The sequence below is a fragment of the Mobula hypostoma genome, chromosome 10, assembly GCF_963921235.1.
Source record: "Mobula hypostoma chromosome 10, sMobHyp1.1, whole genome shotgun sequence".
NCBI lineage: Eukaryota > Metazoa > Chordata > Chondrichthyes > Myliobatiformes > Myliobatidae > Mobula > Mobula hypostoma.
In genome coordinates this window covers 135,724,555-135,737,107 of record NC_086106.1, presented here as the reverse complement: position 1 = coordinate 135,737,107, position 12,553 = coordinate 135,724,555, and the positions used below count along the sequence as shown (strand labels likewise).

General features: G+C 41.2%; 1 protein-coding gene across 2 annotated transcripts in view; it reads right to left on the bottom strand.

The window, feature by feature from the left end:
• LOC134353191 (glypican-4-like) overlaps positions 1-12,553 on the bottom strand; it is a 201,182-nt gene that overhangs the window by 85,996 nt on the left and 102,633 nt on the right. The window lies entirely within an intron of this gene.

Sequence of the window (12,553 nt, the reverse complement as noted above, 5' to 3'; positions counted from 1 at the left end):
AGAAAGATTACGGCAAATTCTGATTAAAAATTACACCATTAAAAGTAAGGAAAAAATTAATTTGGTTGAAATCTGTAAGCTTGATGAACCTATCACAATCCTGTACATGTGTTAAATTTCCCATCTACTACTTTGCTCTCAAAAGAATAACCTGAATTTCTCCAACCTAGTTACTGCAATCCCTGTAACCAGTTTGAAATATCTGCTCTATGCTCGCTCATAGATTGCAATGAACAGAACCTTCTGGTAAGACATTACTGTGTTAGGATGCAGTAGCTTCAACGGGGCCAGCAAAGGCATCATTGTCTTTTTTAAACAGTTTTTATGGTTGTAACACACAGGTGCACATAATGAACTTAAGTGGGAGGGTGACAGCCAGAAGTCATGGTCCATGTGCAGTGGTGTTAGAAAGTTTGTGAACCCTATACAATTTTCTCTATTTCTGTATAAATATAACCTAAAATGTGATCAGATCTTCACACGTCCTAAAACCCTATTAAATAAATAACACAAAAAACTTGTTCATTTATTGAGAAAAATGGTCCAATATTACATGTATTTGTTGGAAAAAGTTTGTGAACCTCTGGGGTAATATCTTCTATAAAGGCTACTTGGAGTCAGGTGTTCCAATCAATGAGATGAGATTGGGAGTGTGGGTTGCAGAGATAGATGTCCTGCCCAATAAAAAAAAAGACACCCAAAGTCAGGTTACTGACAGAGCCTGTTCTTCTCAAGAAAGATCTGTTTATGTACACTGCCTCGACCAAAACAACTTTCACAGCACCTTAGAAGAATTGTAGAGATGCATGAAGCTGAAAAAAGCTACAAAAGCATTTCTAAAAACCTGAATGTTCATCAGTCAACAGATAGAGAAATTGTTTACGAATGGAGGAAACTCGGTACTGTTACTCTGCCTAGGAGTGGGCATCCTGCAGAACTCACACCAAGAGCACAATGTGCAATGCCGAGGGAGCTGAAAAAGACCCCAAGGGAAGCAGCAGAAATATCTAGTCTCTAATCATGTGTCCACTATAAGAAAAACACTGAACAAGAATGGTGTTCATGGAAGGACACCACAAGAAAACCACTGCTCTCCAAAAAAACACATTGCTGCACGTCTCAAGTTTGTAAAAGCCCAGCTAGATGTTCTACAATGTTTCTGGGACAATGTTCTGTGGACAGATGAGACAAAAGTTGAACGTTTTGGTAGAAATGCACATTGCAATGTTTCGGGGAAAAAGAGCACTGCACACTAACACCAAAATCTCATCCCAACTGTGAAGCATGGTGGAAGGAGCATCATGGTTTGGGCCTACTTTGCTACCTCAGGACCTAGACAACTTGCAATCGTTGAGGGAACAATAAATTCAAAATTGTATCAAGATATTTTACAGGAGAATGTCAGGGTAGCAGTCCGTCACCTAAAGTTTAATAGAAGTTGGATAATACAACAAGACAATGATCCGAAAGACGAGAGTAAATCAACAATAGAATGGTTTAATAAGAAGAAAATTCGTGTTTTGCAATGACCGAGTCAAAGTCCTGACCTTAATCCTATAGAAATGTTGTGGAAAGACCTGAAGCAAACAGTTCGTGCAAGGAAGCCCACCAACATCCCAGAGTTGAAGCAGTTTTGTAAGGATGAACACCCTAAAATTCCTTCAAGCTGATGTGCGGGACTGATCAACAACTACCGGAAACATTTGATTGAACTTATTGCTGTACAAAGATCCACAAGTATTTGGATAGACAGGGACTTATTAGGGAGAGTCAACATGACTTTGTGCGTGGCAGGTCATGCTTAACAAATCTGTTAGTTTTTCAAGGAGGTTACCAGGAAATTGGATGAAGGGAAGGCAGTGGATGTTGTCTACATGAACTTCAGTAAGGCCTTTGACAAGGTCCCGCATGGGAGTTTAGCTAGGAAGGTTCAGTCGCTAGATATACATGGAGAGGTAGTAAATTGGATTAGACATTGGCTCAAAGGAAGAAGCCAGAAAGTGGTAGTGGAGGATTGCTTCTCTGAGTGGAGGCCTGTGACTAGTGGTGTGCCACAGGGATCAGTGCTGGGTCCATTGTTATTTGTCATCTATATCAATGATCTGGATGATAATGTGGTAAATTGGATCAACAAATTTGCTGATGATACAAAGATTGGAGGTGTAGTGGACAGTGAGGAATGTTTTCAAAGCTTGTTGAGGGACTTGGACCAGCTGGAAAAATGGGCTGAAAAATGGCAGATTGAGTTTAATACAGACAAGTGTGAGGTATTGCACTTTGGAAGGACAAACCAAGGTAGAACATACAAGGTAAATGGTAGGGCACTGAAGAGTGCAGTAGAACAGAGGGATCTGGGAATACAGATACAAAATACCCTAAAAGTGGCGTCACAGGTAGATAGGGTCATAAAGAGAAATTTTGGTACATTGACCTTTATAAATCAAAGTATTGAGTATAAGAGTTGGATGTTATGGTGAGGTTGTATAAGGCATTAGTAAGGCCGAATTTGGAGTACTGTGTACAGTTTTAGTCACCAAATTACAGGAAGGATATTAATAAGGTTGAAAGAGTGCAGAGAAGGTTTACACGGATGTTGCCGGGACTTGAGAAACTGAATTACAGAGAAAGGTTGAATAGGTTAAGACTTTATTCCCGGGAGCATAGAAGAATGAGGGGAGATTTTTTAGAGGTATATAAAATTATGATGGGCATAGATATAGTGAATGCAAGCAGGTTTTTTCCACTGAGGCTAGGGGAGAAAAAAAAAACCAGAGGACATGGGTTAAGGGTGAAGGGGGAAAAGTTTAAAGGAAACATTAGTGGGGGCTTCTTCACACTGAGAGTGGTGGAAGTATGGAATGGGCTGCCAGATGAAGTAGTAAATGCGGGCTCACTTTTAACATTTAAGAAAAACTTGGACAGTTACATGGATGAGAGGTGTATGGAGAGATATGGTCCAGGTGCAGGACAGTGGGACTAGGCAGAAAAATGGTTCAGCACAGCCAAGAAGGGCCAAAAAGGCCTGTTTCTGTGCTGTAATGTTCTATGGTTCTAAATGTTCAGGGGATATTTGCGTGGACTTCTGCATAGGTACGTTCCAATGAGACAGTGAAAGGATGGTAAGGTACAGGAACCGTGGTGTACAAAAGCTGTTGTAAATCTATTCAAGAAGAAAAGAAGAGCTTACGAAAGGTTCAAAAAACTAGGTAATGATAGAGATCTGGAAGATTATAAGGCTAGCAGGAAGGAGCTTAAGAAAGAATCTAGCAGAGCCAGAAGGGCCAAGAGAAGGCCTTGGCAGATAGGATTAAGGAAAACCCCAAGGCATTCTACAGTATGTGAAGAGCAAGAGGATAAGACATGAGAGAATAGGACCAATCAAGTGTGACTGTGGAAAAGTGTGCATGAAACCAGAGGAGATAGCAAAGGTACTGAATGAATACTTTGCTTCAGTATTCACTACGGAAAAAGGTCTTGGCGATTGTAGGGATGACTTACAGCAGACTGAAAAGCTTGAGCATGTAGAGATTAAGAAAGAGGATGTGCTGGAGCTTTTGGAAAGCATCAAGTTGGATAAGACACCAGGACCGGACGAGATGTACCCCAGGCTACTGTGGGAGGTGAGGGAGGAGATTGCTGAGCCTCTGGCAATGATCTTTGCATCATCAATGGGGACGGGAGAGGTTCCGGAGGATTGGTAGGTTGTGGATGTTGTTCCCTTATTCAAGAAAGGGAGTAGATAGCCCAGGAAATTATAGACTAGTGAGTCTTACTTCAGTGGTTGGTAAGTTGATAGAGAAGATCCTGACAGGCAAGATTTGTGAACATTTGGAGAGATATAACATGATTAGGAATAGTTAGCACGGCTTTCTCAAGGGCAGATCGTGCCTTATGAGCCTGATTGAATTTTTTGAGGATGTGACTAAACACATTGATGAAAGAAGAGCAGTAGATGTAGGTATATGGATTTCAGCATGGCATTTGATAAGGTGCCCCATGCAAGGCTTATTGAGAAAGTAAGGAGGCATGGGATCCAAGGGGACATTGCTTTGTGGATCCAGAATTGGCTTGCCCACAGAAGGCAAAGAGTGGTTGTAGACAGGTCATATTCTGCATGGAGGTCAGGGACCAGTGGTGTGCCTCAGGGATCTGTTCTGGGATCCTTACTCTTCGCGATTTTTATAAATGACCTGAATGAGGAAGTGGAGGGATGGGTTAGTAAATTTACTGATGACACAAAGGTTGGGGGTGTTGTGGATAGTGTGGAGGGCTGTCAGAGGTTACAGCGGGACATTGATAGGATGCAAAACTGGGCTGAGAAGTGGCAGATGGAGTTCAACCCAGAGAAGTATGAAGTGGTTCACGTTGGTAGATCAAATATGATGGCAGAATATAGTATTAATGGTAAGACTCTTGGCAGTGTGGAGGATCAGAGGGATCTTGGGGTCTGAGTCCATAGGATACTCAAAGCTGCTGCACAGGTTGACTCTGTGGTTAAGAAGGCATACGGTGTATTGGCCTTCATCAATCCTGGAATTGAATTCAAGAGCCGAGAGGTAATGTTGCAGCTATATAGGACCCTAGTCAGACCCCACTTAAAGAGTACTATGCTCAGTTCTGGTCGCCTCACTACAGGAAGGATGTGAAAACCATAGAACCGGTGCAGAGGAGATTTACAAGAACGTTGCCTGGATTGGAGAGCATGCCTTATTAAAACAGGTTGAGTGAACTCGGCCTTTTCTCCTTGGAACGACGGAGGATGAGAGGTGACCTGTTAGAGGTGTATAAGATGATGAGAGGCATTGATTGTATGGATAGTCGGAGGTTTTTTTCCAGGGCTGAAATCGCTGCCACAAGACGGCACAGGTTTAAGGTGCTTGGAGGTAGGTACAGGGGAGATGTCAGGGGTAAGTTTTTTTTTTTGCAGAGAGTGGTGAGTGCGTGGAATGGGCTGCCGGCAACGGTGGTGGAGGCAGATACGATCGGGTCTTTTAGGAGACTTTTGGATAGGTAAATAGAGCTTAGAAAAATAGAGGACTATGGCTAATCCTAGTACTTTATAAGGTATGGACATGTTCGGCACAACTTTGTGGGCCAAAGGGCCCGTATTGTGCTGCAGGTTTTCTATGTTTTCTGAAGAAGTATTCTAAAGATAAGATGACACAAACATGACTAACAAGAGAAGTCAAAGCCAATATAAGCCAAAAGAGGGCATATAATAGAGCAAAGATTAGTGGGAAGTTTTTAAAAACCAACAGAAGGCAACTAAAAAAGTCATTAAGACAGTAAAGATGGAATACAAAAGTAAGTTAACCAAAAATATTAAGGAGAATACTCAAAAGTGTAAAAGAAAGGGAAGAGTGGACATCGGACTGTTGGAAAACTATGCTGGAGAGGTAGTAATGGGGGACAACACTAGCAGTATGGTGGAGGTTTTAGGTATCAGGGAGCATGAAGTGTATGAGGTTGAACTAGAGAGAAGTTTCTTGAGAAACTGAAAGATCTGAAGGTAGATAAGTTACTTGGATCAGATGGTGTACACCACAGAGTTCTGAAAGAGGTGGCTGAAGTGATTGTGGAGGCATTAGTAATGATCTTTCAAGATTCAATGTACCTTGGAATGGTCACTCCACTCTTCAAAGAGAGAAAGAAGCAGAAGAAAGGAAACTATTGGCCAGTTAGTCTGACCTCAGTGGTTGGGAAGATGTTGGAGTCAATTATGAAGGATGAGGTGTCAGGGTACTTGAAGGTACATGATAAAATAGGCCATAGTCAGCTTGGTTTCCTCAAGGAAAATCTTGCCTGACAAATCGGTTGTAATTCTTTGAATAAGTAACAAGCAGGATACACAAAGGAGAATAGGTTGATGTTGTGTTCCTTGGATTTTCAGACAGTTGACAAGGTGCATGAGGCTGCCTTACAATCTACACGCCCATGGTATTATAGGAAAGATTCTAGCATGGATAAAGCACTGGCTGATTGGCAGGAAGGGTAGGAGAAGGGGAATCCTAAGGAATTCTACAGATATGTTAAGAGCAAAAGGATTGCAGGTGACAAAATTGGTCCTCTGGTAGACCAGAATGGTAATTTATGCATCCAGCCAAAAGAGATGGGGGAGAGATCTTGAATGAATGTTTTGCATCTGTACTTACTCAGGAGACTGACACAAGAGTCTACAGAAGTGAGGCAAAGTGGCATCAACTTCATGGACCTTATACAGAATACAGAGGAGGAGGTGTTTACTGTCTTAAGGCATATCAGGTTGGATAAATCACCAGGGCCTGATGAAGTATTCCCTCAGGCCCTACAGGAGGCAAGAGCAGAAATTACCAGGGCCCTAGCAGATATCTAAATCATCCTCAGGAACAGATGAGGTATCGGAGGATTGGAGGATAGCCAATGTTGCTCCACTGTTTAAAAAAGGCTCTAAATAATATCATAGACATAGACATAGAAATAGGTGCAGGAGTAGGCCATTCGGCCCTTCGAGCCTGCACCGCCATTCTGTACGATCATGGCTGATCATCCAACTCAGAAGCCTGTACCTCCCTTCCCCCCCATACCCCCGATCCCTTTAGCCACAAGGGCCATATCTAACTCCCTCTTAAATATAGCCAATGAACTGGCCTCAACTGTTTCCTGTGGCAGAGAATTCCACAGATTCACCACTCTGTGTGGAAAAAGTTTTTCCTCCTCTCGGTCTTCCCCTTACACTCAAACTGTGACCCCTTGTTCTGGACTTCCCCAACATTGGGAACAATCTTCCTGCATCTAGCCTGTCCAATCCCTTTAGAATTTTATACGTTTCAATCAGATCCCCCCTCAATCTTCTAAATTCCAGAGAGTGCAAGCCTAGTCGATCCAGTCTTTCATCATATGAAAGTCCTACCATCCCAGGAATCAATCTGGTGAACCTTCCTTGTACTCCCTCTATGGCAAGAATGTCTTTCCTCAGATTAGGGGACCAAAACTGCACACAATACTCCAGGTGTGGTCTCACCAAGGCCTTGTACAACTGCAGTAGTACCTCCCTGCTCCTGTACTCAAATCCTCTTGCTATGAATGCCAGCATACCATACGCCTTTTTCACCGCCTGCTGTACCTGCATGGCCACTTTCTTTGACTGGTGTACAATGACACCTAGGTCTCGTTGCACCTCTCCTTTTCCTAATCGGCCACCATTCAGATAATAATCTGTTTTCCTGTTCTTGCCACCAAAGTGGATAACCTCACATTTATCCACATTAAATTGCATTTGCCATGAATTTGCCCACTCACCTAACCTATCCAAGTCACTCTGCATCCTCTTAGCATCCTCCTCACAGCTAACACTACCACCCAGCTTCGTGTCATCCGCAAACTTGGAGATGCTGCATTTAATTCCCTCGTCTAAGTCATTAATACATATTGTAAACAACTGGGGTCCCAGCACTGAGCCTTGCGGTACCCCACTAGTCACTGCCTGCCATTCTGAAAAGGTCCCGTTCATTCCCACTCTTTGCTTCCTGTCTGCCAACCAATTCTCTATCCACATCAATACCTTACCCCCAATACCGTGTGCTTTAAGTTTGCACACTAATCTCCTGTGTGGGACCTTGTCAAAAGCCTTTTGAAAATCCAAATATACCACATCCACTGGTTCTCCCTTATCCACTCTACTAGTTACATCCTCAAAAAATTCTATGAGATTCGTCAGACAGACTTCCGGTAGAGCTCATGGAGTGAAGTCGTGTTCTTGACTCACTCCATTACCTCTGAGTTTTTTTCCTATGAGCAGCTACATTTAAGCTAACCATTAAAGCACCGATTTTTACAATACCTTGCAGCGGATTGTTACTAGATATTTGGATGTTTTTAAGGTCTGCTATGTCTAAGAACGGGAAAGACGGTAAACCTCCGGTTAGACCGAAAGTTACCGACCCTCCTCCGATTGAACCAGCGGTAACTATGAAAGCTATATCGGATCTGATTCATACGGAAATTTCTACTACTACAACGAATCTGATTCGTGTGGAAATTTCAACTAAACTGCAGAAAATTATTGATGTAATTGATAAAATAGAAACATCTGTCACGGAAAATCAAACTGCTATATCTAATCTTCAAAAATCCACGCAACAAAATGAACTCAAGATGGGGAAAGTTGAAGAAACGATTACTGTAATGAAGAAAAAACTCAATTCTGACTTTTAAAAACTGTCTTAGAATGCAGAATGCGACGACAGAATATTCGAATTATTGGTATTCATGAACCTGCTGAATCTGATGATCCTATAAAGTTTTTTTCTCTACTTTTAAAAGAATCATTTCCTACCTTATTTCCTGACCAACCACCACTATTGGATCGGGTTCACAGAGTCCCATTATATTCGTCTAAGTCAGATAAACCTCGGCATGTTATTTTACGATTTCATTATTTTCAAGACAAGGAGAAATTGCTTCGATTCGCTCGACCTAAAGGTTACATTGATTACTCGGATCTTCGTTTTCGCTTGGTGGAGGATTTTAGTAAGCAGTTTCGGGATCAACGTGTCCGTTACAGATCTGTGATGTTGGAACTCTACAAGATGGATTTAAAACCAGTGTTGCTTTATCCTGCACGTTTGAAGATTCGATCGCCTGATGGGTCTTCCCGTTTTTTCGACTCTCCATCGAAGCCCAGAGTTACCTGGATCAATTTTCGCCTTCAACATCTTAATCGCAATTATTAAATCATCTCTGTTTGATCGGAGGCAGTTAATCTGTTGGCTTTATTTTTTATCGCTTTATAGGAGGGCAGAAACGTTTTTTTTTCGGTTTAATTAACATGGTTGCCAAACTTTTTTTCTAACTGCATCATTCTTTTCTTCTTCCCTAGGAATTCTGGGTGGTTATTTCCTCTGCATCATTTTATGTATTTCCCTTGAGGCCTTAAACTTTGTAGTTTTCAAACGTACTTTTTGTAGTTTTCCTTGTTAGTCTATGCTAATTATTTCATTTTCTTGTTTAATTATACTGTCTGTTGTTGGTTAACGGTTTTCTTTATATTTACCTGTTTTTTCTTTGTATTATATCGGGTTCGTTTTAATGGGTGTACTTTTTTTTTAATTCCTTTACTGTTTTATAACTTTAGCTGATCCTTTTATATATACACTTTTTTTTTTAGTGAGCGTCTATCGGAAGTCATGGGGGTAGAATAGAATAGAATAGTACAGCACAGTACAGGCCCTTCGGTCCACATTGTTGTGCCGACCTCAAACCCTGTCTCCCATATAAGCCCCCACCTTAGATTCCTCCACATACCTGTCCAGTAGCCTCTTAAACTTCACTAGTGTATCTGCCTCCACCACTGACTCAGGCAGTGCATTCCACGCACCAACCACTCTCTGAGTAAAAAACCTTCCTCTAATATCCCCCTTGAACTTCCCACCCCTTACCTTAAAGCCATGTCCTCTCCTACTGAGCAGTGGTGCCCTAGGGAAGAGGCACTGGCTATCTACTCTATCTATTCCTCTTATTATCTTGTACACCTCTATCATGTCTCCTCTCATCCTCCTTCTCTCCAAAGAGTAAAGCCCTAGCTCCCTTAATCTCTGATCATAATGCATACTTTCTAAACCAGGCAGAATCCTGGTAAATCTCCTCTGTACCCTTTCCAATGCTTCCACATCCTTCCTATAGTGAGGTGACCAGAACTGGACACAGTACTCCAAGTGTGGCCTAACCAGAGTTTTATAGAGCTGCATCATTACATCACGACTCTTAAACTCTATCCCTCCACTTATGAAAGCTAACACCCCATAAGCTTTCTTAACTACCCTATCCACCTGTGAGGCAACTTTCAGGGATCTGTGGACATGTACCTCGACATCCCTCTGCTCCTCCACACTACCAAGTATCCTGCCATTTACTTTGTACTCTGCCTTGGAGTTTGTCCTTCCAAAGTGTACCACCTCACACTTCTCCGGGTTGAACTCCATTTGCCACTTCTCAGCCCACTTCTGCATCCTATCAATGTCTCTCTGCAATCTTCGACAATCCTCTACACTATCTACAACACCACCAACCTTTGTGTCATCTGCAAACTTGCCAACCCACCCTTCTACCCCCACATCCAGGTCGTTAATAAAAATCACGAAAAGTAGAGGTCCCAGAACAGATCCTTGTGAACCCTCCAATCTGAATGTACTCCCTCCACCATGACCCTCTGCAGGCCAGCCAATTCTGAATCCACCTGGCCAAACTTCCCTGGATCCTATGCCTTCTCACTTTCTGAATAAGCCTACTGTGTGGAACCTCGTCAAATGCCTTACTAAAATCCATATAGATCACATCCACTGCACTACCCTCATCTATATGCCTGGTCACCTCCTCAAAGAACTCTATCAGGCTTGTTAGACACGATCTGCCCTTCACAAAGCTATGCTGACTGTCCCTGATCAGACCATGATTCTCTAAATGCCCATAGATCCTATCTCTAAGAATCTTTTCCAACAGCTTTCCCACCACAGACGTAAGGCTCACTGGTCTATAATTACCCGGACTATCCCTACTACCTTTTTTGAACAAGGGAACAACATTCCCCTCCCTCCAATCCTTCAGTACCTTCACTTTTTAGTTTTTTTTCTTTTTGGGCTACTTCCATTACCGAAGTATTGGTCGCGTTCTCCTTCCCGTTATCTCTTGTTTGTTCTGTACCCTTTCCGGGTTCGTGGGTCGAACCTATTGTCAATCCTCCTTTTTTTGTGGGTTGACTTTAGGGTTTATGGAGTCTACTATTAATTTTGTCTCTTGGAATACTAATGGTCTTAATCATCCAATAAAAAGGAAAAAAGTTTTTAAAGTATTCCGGAGACTTAAAGCACATGTTCTATTTTTACAAGAGACCCATGTGTGGAAGGGGGACAGATTACGTTTTTTTAAATTCTGGAAGAGTCAACACTTCCAGCCAAATTCCAACGCTAAGATTCGAGGAGTTTCCATTTTTATAGATCCCTCAATCACTTTTGTACAACACGATATTATTTCTGATCTGAATGGTAGATTTCTATTGGTTAGTGGTTTACTCTTTAATAAAAAGGTAGTTTTGGTTAACGTCTATGCTCCCAACATGGACTGTCCGGAATTTTATAAATCATTATTTCATTTGCTCCCGAATTTGAATGAGTTTTCACTAATCTGGGGTGGAGATCTTAATGCTTGTTTATCCCCATTTTTGGACCGTTCGGCTCCTTTACGGACCTTACCCAATAAATCTGCAACCTTGATTAACTCATTCCTTTCAGATTCCAGGTCGACGCACATTGGGCGTTTTTTGCATCCTCAGGAAAAAGATTTTTCTTTTTTTTCCCCACATGTTCATCATTCCTATTCAAGAATTGATTATTTTTTTAATTGATTCTCGTCTTATTTCTTCAGTGGTTAAATGTGAATATGACTCTATAACCATTTCGGATCATGCTCCACTTAAGCTTTCTATTAAAATACTGGCCAATATACAAAATAATAGACAATGGCGTTTTAATTCGCTGCTGCTTCAGGACTCGGATTTTGTTAACTTTATGAATGAACAGATTGATCTCTTTTTTACAATCAACTATACAGAAGATATTTCTATGTACATCCTTTGGGATACTTTTAAAGCTTATATTCGTGGTCAGATCATCTCGTACTCTGCTGCTTTGAGGAAGAGGTTGAAGGAGGAGGAGCTGGTTATGGTGGACAAGATTAAGGAAATTAAGAAATATGCTACAGCCCCCTCTGAGAAGTTGTATAAACAAAGAACTGAACTTCAAATGGAACAGTTTATTACTTTCGTCCTCAATTGCAAATCAATTAATGAAAACAAGAAGCGAATTTTATATACATAGTGACAAAGTTGGTAAACTGTTGGCTAATCAGTTGAAGACTAACTATACTAAATTTCAAATTAATCAGATTTATAATCAAAAAGATCAACTGATATTTGATCAAGCTGAGATTAACCAATCCTTTTTTGATTTTTATTCCTCCTTATATCAATCAGAGTTTCCACGAGACTCTAAATATATGTATGACTTTTTAGATAACCTAGATTTCCCTAAGATTTCACATGATATATCTTCTATGCTAGACACTTCCTTTACTACTGATGAGATTAAGAACGTTATTTTCTCTATGAACCCGGGGAAAGCTCCTGGTCCTGATGGGTTTACCACGGAATTTTATAAATTTTTTGCATCCTCATTAATCCCTTGGTTATTCAGGATTCTGGAGGCCTCATTAAAACTTGGTAAACTTCCTGAATCCTTCTATAGAGCATCGATCTCTTTAATATTAAAGAAGGATAAAGATCCTGCTCAATGTGCATCTTTTAGATCAATACCCTTATTAAACATTGACTCTAAAATTTTTTCTAAATTATTAGCAAACAGATTAGAAAAAGCACTTCCTTATATTATTTCGGAAGACCAAAGAGATTTTATTAAAGCTCGTTACTCTTTTTATAACATTCGCACACTGTTAAACATTGTTTATACCCCCTCACAGAACGATCCTGAGTGCGTCATTTCCTTAGACGCTGAAAAAGCCTTCG